Source organism: Artemia franciscana, chromosome 5 (assembly GCF_032884065.1).
Source record: "Artemia franciscana chromosome 5, ASM3288406v1, whole genome shotgun sequence".
In the NCBI taxonomy this organism is placed as follows: domain Eukaryota; kingdom Metazoa; phylum Arthropoda; class Branchiopoda; order Anostraca; family Artemiidae; genus Artemia; species Artemia franciscana.
Genome location: NC_088867.1, coordinates 55,157,493 through 55,169,633, shown reverse-complemented (window position 1 = coordinate 55,169,633; position 12,141 = coordinate 55,157,493). Strand labels below are relative to the sequence as shown.

Genomic DNA, 12,141 nt, shown 5'->3' with positions numbered 1-12,141 from the left:
GATGATTAAATTAAAAGATGATAACCTATTAAGAGACGATCGCTTCCTATGGTAAAAATGAAATAGCCCGTAACTCCTAAAACTAGAATCAGATATAAAAAACGAAGTGCACCAGTAGAGTTTCATAATATAGATCGAACTTTTGTTGGAGATAAAGCCAAGACATAGTGTGATTGTGAAGCAAATCTGGTATAAGGCTTTTTTTTGGATTGTATAAAATGGTGTCATTTCATGATGATTTCATGTTTAAATCTTATCTCTTGAAGTTAAAAAGTTGATTTTATTTTCATGGATCAGCTTCTAATATTAATACTAAGAAAGGTGCAAAAGGATATACCCAATTTTCTTAGTAATTAGACAACTAATAAATTTTTGAATACAAAGGTGATCTCATCCTAAGCAAGAAAAAAATCCAATAGTCACAATCTGATTTTTAACCTTGAAGTCCAAGTATTATCCATATTCTTGAATAGAATGGAGTCACAACATCAAGAAGGAACTAATGATTCTTTGATGAAGCAATATGTGACAATATTCTTGGTAGTGTCTGTGTACTGGTTTATTTCAATATCATTGGTATTCGTGAACAAAAGCTTATTACCAACAGACAATTCTACCTTAGACGCTCCATTATTTGTAACTTGGTTTCAGTGTTTAGTTACAATACTAATTTGCTATCTTCTATCAATTTTTGCAAAACTTTTTCCAAAAGCTATCTCTTTTCCAGACCTGGCCTTGAATAAAGAGACTTTGAGAAAGGTGCTGCCTCTGTCATTGGTCTTCATATCTATGATAACATTCAATAACTTATGTTTGAAGTATGTTGGAGTGTCATTTTATTATGTGGGAAGATCATTAACAACCGTCTTTAATGTCCTAATGACATATATTATTCTTAAAACTAAGACATCTACTGGAGCCATCTTATGCTGTGTTGTCATAGTCTTCGGATTTTGGCTAGGAGTCGACCAGGAAGGATGAACTGGCTCCCTTTCGGTGTTTGGCACATTCTTCGGAATGTTGGCATCTCTTTTTGTAAGCCTATATGCCATTTATACTAAAAAGGTTATGTCACATGTAAATGATAATATATGGCTATTAACATTTTACAATAATGTTAACGCTTCTATCTTGTTTCTTCCTTTAATGACCATGGCTGGTGAAATTGGAGCAATTAGAAATTTTGCTGGATTTTCTGATAGTGTCTATTGGACAAAAATGACTCTAGGGGGCATATTCGGCTTTGCGATTGGATACGTGACTGGTTTACAGATCAAGGTTACGTCGCCCCTTATACATAACATATCAGGCACAGCTAAAGCATGCACACAAACTGTGATAGCAACCTATTGGTATTCAGAGGTTAAATCTGGATTGTGGTGGCTCTCAAATTTCATTGTCCTTGGAGGAAGTGCAGCATACACACTTGTCCGACATATTGAAATGAAAAAAGTGAATGCAGATCAGGACGTGAAGTCGTAGAGAATGATATACGTCAAATTTTGCACTTTTCGTGTTTGTTGTCGACATGGACACGGGGATCCGTTTAATCCCTCGCAACGTATTACATTAGAAAACGAACTTTAGTCCACAGATAAGATAAAATAACACAAATTTATTTTTAAGACTTGTTTTATTTAATTTTTAATCCTTTTTAAGGTCAAGGTGGAACCCCTTGTTTGGAAAATTTTTCCGGAGAAAAAACAACAAAGAAGAACCACTTGGTGGTCTATGCACTTCTCCCACAGTTATCACCTCCCGGGATGAAGTATATACCTCAATTAACAAAGACTCAAAAATACGTTCAGCATGTTTTACAGATCTTCACGTATCTTATAATTTAAAGTATCTAATATATAAATTGCAAGACCATCTTTGCTCATTGTTATGCGTGGTCACTTTTCGCAAAGCATACCCTAGAATTTCGAGAATTACGTCAGATGTTTTTGTGACAAAAGTTTTGCAGAAGTCGATGATATCTGGATAAGAACAATCCATACACAAAAGTTTCAATTGATCAAACGGTGACGATAAACCTTGTGCATTTAAGTACAGAATCCCGAGGCAATCACGATGTCTGGAAGCTTTTTTCATTAGCCCTGAGTTTTCACTTAGTATTAAGCACATTATCAACCTTAAATTACTAACATTAGGGTTACTTCCCACAGGTCCATTTAAAATTTAAGCCGAATTCAGGGGATTCATTTCACGTAAATTTAGATAATTGGATCTCTAAGGAAATATTTGTGAAATGTCTGCCGAGCTCTTTCGCTTTTCACCCATCTAATCAGAATAACATCATTTGTGCACGTCAGGCCCGATAAAATATATTTTCTTTGTGCAGCCACAGTAGTTGTGAAGTATTTGTAACAATGTAGTAGAAAATGATACACACTAGTCATGTCTCCCTCCACTCACATTGCTCTACAATTTATAGAATGTTATTCGACTCTATTGCTATTCGAATGCATTCCTCGCGCAAAATTGTTTTAGAAATTTTTCTTCTTGTTAATATTTATGGTTGGGTTGCTGCTCTGCGGCGGTTTCCACGGTGACTTGGTAGGATTTTATTCATGATATAGATATTTTATTTTAAAAAACAATACTAAAAATTGCCAAAAAGCCTTATGGCTTCTGCGGCAATTGAACCTTATTGTTAGTTGTCTCATAAATGAGGTTTTTGCCTTAGTGAAACAGTAGACTGGTTGACATCATCCTCCTCTTGTCATTTTTTCACATAACTTTTTGCATAGTTGGTCTTTGTCTCGCAATTTTTCCTTCAAAGGGCTCCATTGCGTTACACAGCTTCACTTGGTTCTAAAAAGCACATTTAGCTATGTGGAGCTGGCTAAAAATCATATTCAAGGATTTATGATTGACTTCATTCTAAATTTCATTTTCTGATAAATTTTTCCAGTGGTTTTTAATCTGAAAATATTTAGATTATTGATTGTTTCATCATCACTGGCGTTGAATGTTGAATGTTGAATTTAAAGAAATAATAAAGAAAAGGATATATCCCTATGAATATATTAATATCTATGAAAAAACAAGTGACACAAAATTACCTTCAAAGGACAAATTTTATTTTAGATATTAATAGGGGGGAAATATTTCTGAAGAAGAATATATAAGAGTAAAATGGAAATCATTCAAATGTAAACTTATTAGTTTACACTAAATTATACCTAGGAAGTGATGTTTTAGTTGTATCAGATGTCGTTGAAAATTATAGAAAAGTATATTTAAATAATTATAAACTAGATCCACTGCACTTCTTCTCAGCACCAGGACTAACATAAGAAACTTTTCTCAAAGACTCTGAAACTAAAATTCCATGATTTTCTGACTAATTTATACTAAAATTACACTTGTACTAAATTATTATTGTTACTTTTTGTTATTGTTACTTTTAGTAGACAAGCAGACAATTATTGTTACTTTTAGCAGACAAGATGGTAAAACAATTATTGTTTATATAATATTTTAAAGCTAATATACCATATTCTTAAGCCAATAATATTCTTAAAACAGCTAATAAATTCTATTTCAAATAAGAAATTTTATTTTAATTGGAAATTAGCAGCAATCAAAGCCAGGGGAAAAAACTAACTTTTTTCTTTACAATCCGTTTCAGCAAATTATTATTGAGGTTTTACATATTTTCGTCAAATTCAAAGAATAGAGTATACGCAGTCAGAATCGTAATTTGTAAGAATGGAGATGTGACAAATAGCTCAGAAACTTTTCTTCTAAGTATTTTGTTTCAGCGCCACTCCATCCACCTTGTGTTCTCTGTCCAACTATCCAAAGTGTGGCCCAACGCGTGGTCATATTATTTCCCTAAATAAGTGTCTCAGATTAACTGTTATGTGAAGGAAGAAACAATATCTTATTAGATTGAAAACACTTACTTCGAACAACTCCATGGCAGAGCTGGGAAAACAAAACCCATAGTTTTGACAGTTGTTCGAAGATAAAATGACGAAAAAATACAAAATCCCATTGCGTAAATACCGGGCCATGTTTGTTAAAGACATTGGAAAGCACCAGAAGAGCAGCTGAAACAAAAAACATATGACATGATGAAGGTAAGCCACTCCTCATTGCACTATATAGACTTATATGCACTTATAGAAATGGGGAACAACCAGAAGAGAAGCTGAAACAAGAAAAAAACATAAACATATGATATGATGAAGGTAGCCCACTCCTTATTGCACCTCTTGTTTGCACAAAATTTTCCTTAGATGAAGGAAGAAACAATATCTTATTAGATTGAAAACACTTACTTCCAACAACTCCTTTGCAGAGCTGGGAAGAGAAACCCATAGTTTTGACAGTGGTATGACGATAATTTTCCGAACCACAATGCAAAGCCCATTCCGTAAAAACCAGGCCAGTTCTTTCAAAGAAATGGGGGACAACCAGAAGAGAAGCTGAAACAAAAACATGATATGATGAAGGTAGCCCACTCCTTATTGCCCCTCTTTTTCACAAAATTTTCCTTAGATGAAGGATGAAACAAAATCTTATTAGATTGAAAACACTTACTTCCAACAACTCCTTTGAAGAGCTGAGAAGAGAAACCCATAGTTTTGACAGTGGTATGACGATAATTTTCAGAACCACAATGCAAAGCCCATCCCATAAAAACCATGCCAGTTCTTTTCAAGAAATGGGGAACAACAGAAGAGAAGCTGAAACAAAAAAAAACATATGATATGATGAAGGTAGCCCACTCCTTATTGCACCTCTTTTTTTCACAAAATTTTCCTTATATAAAGAAAGAAACAATATCTTATTAGATTGAAAACACTTACTTGCAACAACTCCTTTGCAGAGCTGGGAAGAGCAACCCATAGTTTTGACAGTAGTTTGACGATAATTTTCCGAACCACAATGCAAAGCCCATTCCGAATAAAAACAGGCCAGGCCAGAAATGGGGAACAACCAGAAGAGAAGCTGAAACAAAAAAAAAAAAACATAAATATATGATCTGATAAGGTAGCCCACACCTTATTGCACCTCGTTTTTTCACAAAATTTTATTATTTTAAATTAAATGAACCTCGTGTTTAAGGAGTTATTCCAAATTATTGGAACAAAAAACAAACTTTAGAGTCAAAAGCAAGTTTCTAAGGAGGAGGCGGTCTCTCTCCTCTACGTAATAGTTTCTATTTGTTTTGAGTTATAATGTTGACTGCTTACTTTCAATTGAGAACTACTAAATAGTCTATATTCTCTAAACAAGCAAAGAAAAGAAATAGTGTACATTACAGGTTTTAAACATATCTATCATCTACCAAATAAAAATCCACAATGAAAAAATTTAAGAATAAATTTGAACGTTACCCTTGGAATCGTTCAAAGAATAAAAAAGAAATTAAGTGCGTTATCGGCTGTGAATTAAATTCATTTTATAAAAACAATTGTTTATTTTGTACATTACTTCAGCGAAAATAATAACTTTACGATCTTTGACTTTACGGTTAAAGGTCTTTTAAATAAAAGCTTAATTTAAATTAGAAAATCGACTTAGAGGAAATATTATCTAAAATAACGAGGAAAAATAAAACTGGCACCATTCAAAAAAAAAAATAAATAAATAGCTGGTCTAATATACGATAACATACTATAAAAATTGATATAGACGGCTGGCTCTTTTTTATTTTCTTTATTTTTATCATTAGTAGCACAGATCTATCATGAATCACTGGACTAAGGAAAAATAGTCACGAAAAACTTAAAACATTCTTATGTCTGAACTGGCTCATAATTAAAAATGATTTTTTTTGTTACATCCAGAAAAAATGAAGTTTTTCAAGACAAAAAGCAAAAACTAAATTTTTTTTTAGGCGGCTAAGATTTAAAAAGTGACAAAAGCGAACAAAATTATTTCGTGTCTGAAGGGGTTTCTCCCATCCTTAACACCTATCAATCCTTACGGTAAAGTTTTTAGTATTTTTAGAAAAAGCTTCTTGTTCTATTTAAAATGCCATTGTATTTCAGGAGTCGTTACAAAAAAAAATGGAAAGAACAGTCAAACTTTATCTCAGAGAGCAAGGTATTAAGGAAGAAAGGGGTAACCCCTTCACATACGGAATACTTTGTGTTTGTTTTGAATCTTAATGTTGCTACTTACTTGCAGTAGATAAACATGTTTTTCATTTAGTTTAGGAGTAAATCAGAGGTTTAATGTGGGACTAAAGCTAATTTTGGAGGACAAATATTAGAGGTTGATGAATAACCTGTTTATTTTGGCGCAAAGTCAGTACGCTAATGGGAATGACTAAGCATGTACTAGATTGTAATTGAAATGGTAATTAGCAAGTAAATATCCTGTTGAGAAGTAATGTAGGTCATTTAGTTGATTTGAAAATTCAGAAAAGTTCACTTCAGATAAAAGAAGTTGCAAGTCTTCATTATGGGTCAGAAGCTTGAGGTTATGCCAAAACGACTAAGTGCAATTTAGTTCAGATAACAAATCAGCAGAAATGCGTCAAATGAAGTCAAAGCATATTTGTTGTAAATACTTGTCAATACATACCCACTTGTCAATTCAGACTTACAACTTCGAGAAGTGATGAAGAACATTCGTCAGATGATATTTATCAGGGAATAAAAATGAATAAGAGCGAGGATCTCATTGACAGTAAAAAAAAAAGAAAAGAAAAAAAGGCTGTCTGTTAGAGCGATGGTAAAGAAACAGAATTTGTTTCAAAGACTGGTAAAACTTGCTTGAAAGTACCTCTGCTGTCTGCTGTCTCTTGACCCAAGCAAAGGAGATTTCAGCATAGTTGGGAGGTGGAACGAGCCACGCACCCTAGGCATGGTGGAGCCGCATGACAAATATGTGTCAGCAATAAAGGCTCGAAAAGGCAATTTTTTTTCTTTAATGTTCATTGGCTTTAGTGCATTGAGTGTATTTACATCCAAAATTAAAACTTAAGAGCTTTCATACTTTCATTACATATTAAAATTTAAATTTGACACTTTCATTATACCAAAAATAATATTTTTTTGACACTTTCATTATATCATGTATGCCAAATAAAAAAAAACAAATATAAATCAAAGGCTATATACCCTTGGCAGAAGCGTCTCGCATACAACTGCACTCACAATCTGGATGAGGATGTAAGACGTTTCCTCCTCTTTCAGCACATTAAAAGAGAAAAAAAACGCCTTCCAGATTAGGAGCGCCGTATTGCACGTTCCTTCCAATAGTTTGCTGGTGCAAATTTTAAGGAGGGTGGCTCCTGGTTTTGGGTTATAATGGATCCATGCAATGGAGTTCAAGATCGAAACAATCATCTCACAAATAAAATGGATTGTGTTGACCCATTTATACCCCGCAGGATTTGCTAAAAATTGCCAAAGCCAACTGAACGATGTCACTCCTGAAACGTAGAATGGTCAAAATTAAATTGTTGAAATCTATATCATTTTTGTTTTCAAAATTATTGGAAGGAGCTGCAGGTAGCAGGTACTTGATATTAAATAACTATGATAATATACAATACATCAGCAACACAGATTAAAGAATAAACCGGAAAATGTATGTGAACTTAATAGTTCAACTTGATGGGTTTAAGAAAGCCTTTACCTGAGGGTTTATTAACCTGCGAATGGCCTTATCTTTCCGATTCCCTTGCGAGTCAAGTTTCCGATTCCCAGAGGTTCATTGAGGTTGCTCCTACTTCTGACTGATAGTTATTTTCCACAGACCTCCAGTATTCATACAGACCAGTCATTTCTGTAGCACCTGTCCAAATTGGTCCGTCGTGGAGAGAAAGTCCCGTAATGTACATTGCTTAATGCTTCTCTCTAAATGATCTTTGATTATTTTGATTTTGGTTTGTAGAAGTGGCTGGCCTATGATTTTAGAGCTATTTATTTAACCCTGGCTGTTGTTTGTTGTGTTTTGTTGGTCTATTCCAGCACATTCTGGTAAAATTACACTCTTTGTTGGCCTAAGTACATCCTGATTAGACCTTAGGTCAGCTAACTTACTAAAATCTACGTGAAGGGAATTCCATTGAAAAATTCCACTTTTCCTAAACGCATTTTTACATATCTCTGGGGTCATGGTTTGTCTAATGATATATGAAAGATGCTGACAAAAAGACATCTTGACCACTTTCGGAGGGCCACTATTGATAATTTCTATCCTATTGCCCTTTTCATCCACGTTTCCTTTTGTCCAGAGGTCTGCGTGCTTCTTCCAATTGTTTTTAAGGTTCTTCAATATACCTACGTCCAAGGGCTGCAAAAGGTGAGTGGCATTCGTTAATATGCACAATAGCGTAATGTTTTTTTCCTTAGCAAATTCAGATACCTTCAATGATATATGACTCGTTTGGCCATCCATAGTTAAAACAACCTTTTCATACCCCTTTGCAGCTAGCCATGAGGATAACAATTCTTGCATACATTCGAAAAACACATCCTTCGTCATCCCTCCTGATTCGCTATGGAATTCCCTTACATCCTGTAGAACTGTTTCGAGTAAATTTTTGTTTATCATAGAACCCTTGTACACAACCTGCGGGGGGGGGGGAGTACTCACCTTTAGGATTAACACAGGCCAACACGGTTAACCCATCCTTGGGTTAACCACGGTTAGTGAAAAAATTGTGAATTCTCTTCTGTCAAGGTCGCCCTGCCCCCATGTGTCGGTTACGCAATACGCACTGTCAGGTCATTGTTTCGTTTTAAAAGGTTGTCGATGAAATTTTTCCCTGGTATCCCATCTTTTAAAAAATTTATGAGACAAATCCTTTTCTTTCGCTATCTGTCCTAAAGAGCTTCGTACATGCTCCTTTGTTACTGGAAACTCGACTTTCTGGCAGTCCTTCACCAAGGTTACAGCTTGTGCCTCAACAACTTCACTAAAAATCGGATGAGGTTCTCGTTTTGACAAAACGTTAACAGATATACCTTTTAAAAATATGTCCCGAATGAGAGAGCATAAAACCTGAGTGGTTTGTAGCCCTCTTCGCCCAAGAAACATACAATCATTGCAATGACACATTCGGTCATTACATATACCATTACAGCTTTGGTTATGATAATTGCCATCCTTGCCAATTTTTCCAGTGCGCTCTCGTCATTTTTCATTCCAATAATGTGCTGCGGTTTGATCCATGATGGGTTTGACGGATTCACACGGTCGCGGTTCTCGATCTTAGCACAAGTAAATATATATAGTAGAAAATTTTTTTTTATACCGGAGCCATTTGGTGGCCCTATTCTAAGTTTTCTTTTTTCCCTATTCTTTGTTTGGGATTTTCGCTTTTTTATAGTTTTTATCTTTTTTTGTCAGCAGTGAAGACGCCTCGATTTCATACAGCCAAAATATCCGCGTCGTTTTAGTTCTCATATTTTCTTTCTACATTCTGTAGTCCGGTTTGTTTGTTCACTGTGGGTATTTTATTCTTGTTGGTCTTTGTAATGGCTGGGCAGTGTAGATCTTTGATAATAATTAGTGCAATTAGCACATGTAAAGACTGCAACCGCCGCAAATATCATACTCATTACTCTACTTACTATAGGCTCCAGAAAGCACCTCAAATTGAGGATACAATAAATGGACAGGACTATGTATATCATCCTCCCGATCCTGTATCCTCAATTTTGTAGTGTTATTATGCAAGTGCTGTTGAACGCTGCCACGCAGTCATGCAATTGAGACAATAGATGCAAAAACAAATCCAATATGCACAGTCATATGGTATCGCCGTAGCTTAACATTAATGATTTTCCAGACAATATTTTCTCTCCTCTACAAACATTGAATTAGTTCCGACGTTGTCCAGTCGAAAATGGGAAAAATTTTCTTCTCGGCAAACAAAGCGAATGGTGCACTGTCTTCTGCTAACTGTTAATATATTCCTCTTTTTGCAGCAATAGGTAAACTAACTGTGATAAAATTTACCAAATCACAAATAATAACTCTTTGCAAAAAACCTGAATGAACTAAACAATTATCGAATTCTTCTTTACCATGTGGCTATTTTTTATATAATCCGCTCTATTAGAAACACAATTCTATCAGAAACACGTCATCACAATCTGGATGACGATGTAAGACGTTTCCTCCTCTTTCAGCACATTAAGAGATAAGAAAAACATCTTCCAGATTAGGAGCGAAGTATTGCACGCTCCTTCCAATATGTTGCTTGTGGTGATCTTAAGTAGGGTGGCTCCTGGTTTTTGGGCATAATGAATCCAAGCGATGGCGTTCATGATCGTTACAATCATCACAATGGCAAAATGAATTGTGTTTCTTCATTTTCGTTAGTGACTCGTTCTGATTTCCGCTGTCACTTATCTTCTAACCACAATTTCTTGTTTTCTTCAATTTTGATTACGTCCGATATCTTTTCAACACCATTTGCTGCAACTCTTGATGCAGCACAGCGGATTGATACCGTGCTTGGCAATTCTGGGCCAAGAGTTCGAATTCTGCCATAGCAGGGTGACCATCTTGCTAATTGTCCCTGTAAAAAAGCTAATTGTCCTTGTAAAAAAAAAGGAAAAAAGCTGTCCGTTTCAAAGACTAGCAAAACTTGCTTGAAAGTATATCTGCTCTCTGCTCTGTTTTGACTCAAGAAAAAGAGATTTCAGCATAGTTGGGATGTGGAACGAGCCACGCACCCTAGGCGTGGTGGAGCCGCATGACAGATATGTGCCAGCAATTAAGGGTAGAAAAGGCCAATTTTTTTTAATGTCCATTGGCTTTATTACATATTAAAATAACCTTCATATTAATACCTTCATTACATTTTTTTGTTTATTAATACATATTAATGCCTTCATTACATATTAAAATTAAGCTTAAAATACAAATTGGATTCCAACCACATAGTTGGCAAAACTAATAAGTACCCATAGGAATTGAATTTGTATTTTTTTGACAAATTCAGCTTTCAAATCTTCAATATACCATGTATTCCAAATATAAAAAAACAACAACAAAAAACAGAAATATAAATTAAAGGTTATATACCCGTGGAGCAAACGAATCGCAAATAATTGATGCCAGTATTTGGGTCATGATGAACCAATATTTTTCCCTGCTTAAGACATCAATTGAAAAAAACAGTGTTTTCCAAATATTGATTCCTGTATTACAGATGCCCTAGACAATCTGGAACTGCGTGACCAATCTGGAACTAGCTGTTGAATGGGCCTCAAAACGAACCCATGTAATTGTGTTTATGACTGACACAAACATTAAAAAACTGAAGTGTAGTGCAGTTCCAAGGTTTGCGAGCCATGTAAAAGAGTATCCACGGGCCACTCCTGAAAGATAGAATCGTCAAAATCCGGATCAAATACGTAAATTAGGAAGATTGGGAATACGGGAAGCTGGTCTAATCACCGACTTAATAATTTCTCTAGTCTCCCTCATATCTTTTCTGGTTTCGCTAAACTTCGAAACATAACACGTGGTTTTGACTTTCTAATCAGTGACTTATAAACGTTTTATGTTCTTTTAAATTTTGCAGGTTAGCTGGTGAAGGACAATTATTATATTTGTTCTATAAGTAATCTTTCCGCTGTGAGTATTTTAGAAGACCATTTGTCATCCATGAGTTTAGTGATCGGTATTTTTTGGTGGCACTTTATTTGGAGTTTTAGAACAAATAATCAATAAAAGCTTGTTTAACAATATCATAAAATTTATTAGAATTTATATCTAGTTCTTTTCTTTCACCAATAAAATCCTAAGTCTGCTGAAGAAGTTTAGCATTAAGCTGAGCAAGATTTTTTTTCAGACAGATTAGATAATCAGAGGCTTGGTTTGCTTATTTGGGATCAACAAATTACAAATTATTGGAAAATTGTCTGAAATATCATGAACCAAAACATGACTTTCATATTTAACTAGAGAAGAAACTATATTATTTAATAAAGTAGCTGACTTTTTAGTAACTCTAGTCGGAAACATGATCGTGGGTAAGAGGCAATGATTCAGCATCGCTTAAAGAAAATCAGCCGGTACTGAGTTATTATTCTTCAGGAAGTTTATAGTAAAATCACCCATTAATATTATTTCACAAGGTTGCTGATGCTTAGACAAAATACCTTCATTAAACACTTGAAAAAACAACAAAAAAGAACCACTCGGTGG

The 12,141-nt window shown here is 34.7% G+C and overlaps 1 pseudogene; it reads left to right on the top strand.

The window, feature by feature from the left end:
- Window positions 1-474: 474 nt before the first annotated feature.
- LOC136027769 (GDP-fucose transporter 1-like) lies at window positions 475-1,482 on the top strand (annotated as a pseudogene).
- Window positions 1,483-12,141: the final 10,659 nt, after the last annotated feature.